At 55.4% G+C, this 5,044-nt stretch overlaps 1 pseudogene; it reads left to right on the plus strand.

The window, feature by feature from the left end:
• Positions 1–2,405: 2,405 nt before the first annotated feature.
• LOC109284551 (zinc finger protein 665-like) lies at positions 2,406–4,203 on the plus strand (annotated as a pseudogene).
• Positions 4,204–5,044: the final 841 nt, after the last annotated feature.

Raw genomic sequence — 5,044 nt, forward strand, 5'->3', positions numbered from 1 at the left:
TAGTTAACACCACAGCCACTTACAGCAATAATGGTACACAAACACAGCTGTGCAAGCAAGACAGTGACTATGCAGCACGCAGTGAAGCTCGAATCTTCTTTGTACCAAGGGAACTTCTTGATGACTCACTGCTGGTCCACAACCTGGAAAACCCAAAAACAAAAAAGGGAAGGGCTTAACCCCCTTTAAGTTAGTTCATGTCATGGGATCACTTCTGACACTGTGGCTGGCTTGGCCCTGGCCCTGGCCCTGGCCCTGCTGGAGCTCCTTCACAGATTCCTCTCTTTGCAGCTTGAGAGGCTGTTTTTTTAGCAATCTTTTCTACTTCAAGTGACAGCTGCTGCAAGGTGTACCCTGCCACACTTTTTCCCTCCTTGGCTTTCACCAGGGGTTTCCTGTTGGGGTAGGCTCCCCCTATCCTTTTCCCAGCCAAGAGTAACCCACAAGGCAGTGGGAGCCAAGGTTTTCAGGCGCTCTGCACTCGCCTTTCTCAGGGGTGGCAACGTGGTGTTGCGTAGAGACTGCCCTGCCACAAGTAGCTCCACCGCACTAACCAGGCCCAGGAGGATGTCGTGTTCAGGTCTTACCCAGGACTCTGTTAGGCTCTTCTGCCCTGTCTATCTTTACCCATCATGGGCACAGTCTCTCACTTCTGGGTTTTTTCTGCCCCAGCCATTCTTGTTGGACAAGACAGAGGCTGGGGTTGTCCCTGGTGTCTCCTTGTCCAGTTGACCGGGAGCAAGGGATGTATGTAACCCTGGCCTCAGGCTTCATGAAGTGGGTAAGTAGATTGGGTGGGATTCAGAAGATATCATGTTGTGGGGGGAAGTGAACCCCACACTGTTTGCACCAGAATCTCCCCTGTGCCATTTCCTCTCTGGGGCCCTGAGTGTCACGAAGCCTGAGGCTCAGCCCAGAGTCCGTGTGCGGTTTCATGCCAAGGCCTTTGCCCCAGTGCAGCTGTCTGTGATGTGGAGGCTGCCTGGGATTCATTAGCAGAGGAAAGCTCCATGGGCTCATTTCCTTCACCAGACATTGCCCCAGAAATAGGTAGGAAGCAGATCACTGCTCTCAATCCTCCACCCCCAGAACATTTCTTGGAGGGATAATGCATGAAACTTGATGGGTTTTGCTACCAAGCAGTGTAAGGCAGTGCTCATCACACACTCCTGACTGGTGACAAGTCCTGGACGTGCACCCCGAGGCTGTTCACCCTTGTACCAGATGCTGCTTTCAGGACTGCCAGAGATCAAGGGCAAGCATTGCAGATGGGTCTCACCAAAGCACTGGGGCTTCTGGCGCGCGTCAGCCCAGTCAGGTGGATGCTAAGCATCATCCGCCCCTGGACCCACCAGTGCCGTGGGATACAGCAACCCTTTGAGAGCCTCATTTTTCCTTTGAGCATATCCCTCTGGTCTCATCCTCAGCCCCCTAAAGCATGAATCTCTTCGGGTACAGTCCAAACGCACAAGTCCCACGTGTTTCTTGGAGCAGGGCCTAAGGTGATGGGGCTGAATGCAGGGCCAGAAACCTTGAGAGTCTGCCTCACCCCCAGCACTTGGGCCGTTGGCAGAAAGACCTAGTTTTCCTGAGGAAACACAAGTGCCAAGTCCTGTCCTGCTCTGAGACCCATCCCAGCAGAAGGGGTAGCAGTGCTTGCCCCTTGGCAGCAGGGCAGGGACTAACCTGGTGTTTCTTCCTCCCATGCAGGACATGCCTGGTTGCTGAGCAGAACTGAGGAGCAGGCTCTTGAGGAAGGGCCTGGAAAGCTGAAGCCACCATGGGCTTCCCTGGGGAGTGTAGGTGAGGTGGATTCCCTGAGCCTAGCGAAGGACCAGTGGCACAAGGGTCAGGGGATGACCCCAAACCAGGAGAATGTAGCAGTGAATGTGGTCCAATCTGAGCATTGGAGTAAAGAAGGGAAAGAAGCCAGAAAAAGGCCAAGGTGCAGGGATGAATATGTCATGCTGAGACACCTGAAGAGGCAGAAAGCAAAGGCGCACTGGAGAGAGACACTGCATGCAAACCAAGGCAGTGTGAGGGGCCTCAGAGGGAAGCAGGAGCTCACTGCCAAGCCCAGGGGGAGAGCCCATTCCTGCCCTCAGTGCAGGAAAAGTTTTAGCTGCCCCTCGTGCCTGGCTCTACACAAGATAAGGCACACTGGGGAGAAGCCCCATGTATGCACCACGTGTGGGAAGAGCTTCACCTGCCTCTCGACACTGGCTGCTCACCACCAGATCCATTCTGGACAGCTCCCCCACCGCTTCACCAAAAGGGGGAAGAGCTTTGTGCACAGCTTGGAGCTGCTCAAAACCCAGGATGTGCACAGGAAGAAGTATCAGTACCGCTGTGTCACTTGTGGTAAGACCTTCACACATTTCTTCTCCCTGGTTCAGCACCGGCGCATGCAGTTGGGAAGGAAGACACATAGCTGCAACGAGTGCAGGAAGATCTTCATTAGCTGGCAAGGTCTGTCCCAACACCGGTGTGTGCGGAGGAGGCAGCAGCCACACTGCTGCACAAAGTGTGGGAAGAGCTTCAGGCAGCCCTCCAGCCTGGCCAGGCACAGGTGCATGCAGACACGGAAAAAGCCACATCAGTGCTCTGCGTGTGGGAAGAGCTTCAGCCGGTCCTCCTGCCTGACCCGGCACCAGCGCATCCACACAGGGAAGAAGCCATATCAGTGCTCTGAGTGGGAAGAGCTTCACTTATTCCTCCTCCCTTACCAAGCACAAGTGCATTCAAATGGGATATAAGCCATATCAGTGCTCTGAGTGTGGGAAGAGCTTTAGTTATTCCTCCAAGCTGGCCCAGCACCACCTCATTCACACAGGGGAGAAGCCATATCAGTGCTCTGAGTGTGGGAAGACCTTCAGTTATTCCTCTTACCTGGCCCAGCACCAGCACGTCCACACAGGGGAGAAGCCATATCAGTGTTCCGAGTGTGGGAAGAGCTTCAGCTATTCCTCTTCCCTGGCCAGCCACCAGTGCATTCACACAGGGGAGAAGCCATATCAGTGCTCTGTGTGTGGGAAGAGCTTCGGTTATTCCTCCTCCCTGGCCAGCCACCAGTGCATTCACACAGGAGAGAAGCCATATCACTGCTCCGAGTGTGGAAAGAGCTTCAGGTGTTCCTCCCACCTGGCCCAGCACCAGCACATCCACACAGGGGAGAAGCCATATCAGTGTTCCGAGTGTGGGAAGAGCTTCAGCTATTCCTCTTCCCTGGCCAAGCACAAGCTCGTACACATGGGAGAGAAAACATATCAGTGCTCTGAGTGTGGGAAGAGCTTCACTTGCTCCTCTGGCCTGGCCCAGCACCAGCGCATTCACTCAGGGGAGAAGCCATAACAGTGCCCTGAGTGTGGGAAGGGCTTCAGTTATTCCTCCGAGCTGGCCCGGCACCAGCATGTCCACACAGGGGAGAAGCTATATCAGTGCTCTCAGGATGGGAAGTTTCACTCAGTCCTCCTCCCTGTCCCAGCACAAGCGCATGCACACAGGGGGAAAGCCATATCAGTGCTCTGAGTGTGGGAAACGTTTCACCTAAGCCTCAGGCCTGGCCCACCACCAGCATGTCCATGCAGGGGAGAAGCCATATCAATGCTCTGAGTGTGGGAAGAGTTTCAGCATCCCCTTCAACCTGGTCTGGCACCAGCGCATCCACACAGGGGAGGAGCCACATCTTTGCTCTTAGTGTAGGCAGAGCTTCACCTACTCCTGCAGCCTGTGCTGAACACCAGTGCATCTACACAGGGGAGAAGCTACATCGGTGCTCTGAGTATTGGAAAAGCTTCACCCATCTCTCCCACCTGTCCTGCAAGCAGCACATGGACACCCAGAAGCATCCCTAATTCTGCCAGCAGTGCAGGAAGGGTGTGGAGATGTCTCCCTGCTCAGCACCCACCAGTGGTGCATTCAGACAAGCACCCTCATGCTGGTGGCCTGCAGAAAGAGTTCCCCCAGGCTTTGTCCCTTGTAGGGTACAGTGGGAGTCCAGATCCCAGACGCTGGACCCCAGGTATGGTTGGGTGCAGGGGCTAAGAGGAAACACCTCAGGCAGAGTTCAGTCCCGATGTGGGGGGAGGAGACGAGGAAGAGATGATCTTTGCATCAGCCTTGGTGCCTGTGCATTCCCCATCATTATCTAACAGTAATCCCAGGGGAAGAAGTGCCTTCGCGCCAGGGTGCCCTCTCCCAGCTTTCTCCTTCCTCCTGGTCCCGGGGTTCTGGTATATGAGTCCCTGAGTTGCAGGGAGGAGTGCATTTATGGCTGGGGAAGCATTCCCTACCCTCCTCCCTGACCTCGCCTTTCCTCACCACATCATCCCTCTCCCAGACCTGCCCATGCCCAGTGGGGTCTGCCAATAGAGTAGGGAAACTGAGTCATGGGTGACCAGTGCAAAGCCCCACACTTCGGAGGGAATTATTGCACTCACCAATCCAGCCTGAGGAACATATAGCTGAGTTGTAGTCCTGCAGAGATGACCTGGGGGGAGCCAGGAGCTGGCTCCGAGCCAGCCGTGTGCTTTGGTGGTAAAAGAAATCAGCATCCTCCTGAGCAGCAGGAGCGCCCCTTGCAAACCAAAGGCAGGGATCCTCCAGCACTGGGGAGACCTGCCCTGGAGTCCTGGGTCCGGTTCGGGACCCCGCACTTCCAGAAGGAGGTGGAGAGGTTGGAAAGAGGCCAGCAAAGAGGGACCCAAAGGATGAGGGGCCTGGGAGGCAGGGGTGGTGGGGAGAGGCTGGAAGACCTCAGGTGATTGTGTCTGGAGAAGAGAAGACTGAGTGGGATTTGACTCCAGTCTTTGGGCAATGACAGAGAAGATGGAGACGGGCATTTCTCCATGGCTGTCAGGGACAAGACTAAGAGCAATGGTCTGCAGCTGCAGCAGGGGAAACTGAGGCTGGAGAGGAGGAGGAATGGGCTGGCAGTGCCATGCCGGAGCTGCAGGGGTGTTCAATGACCTCAGGAGATGGCAAGCAGAAAGCATGCCCCCACTACTGAAGAAGACTAGCCCTGCTCCCCCTCTCCATCGGTGCT

This window comes from Alligator mississippiensis, chromosome 1 (genome assembly GCF_030867095.1).
Source record: "Alligator mississippiensis isolate rAllMis1 chromosome 1, rAllMis1, whole genome shotgun sequence".
Lineage (NCBI taxonomy): Eukaryota > Metazoa > Chordata > Crocodylia > Alligatoridae > Alligator > Alligator mississippiensis.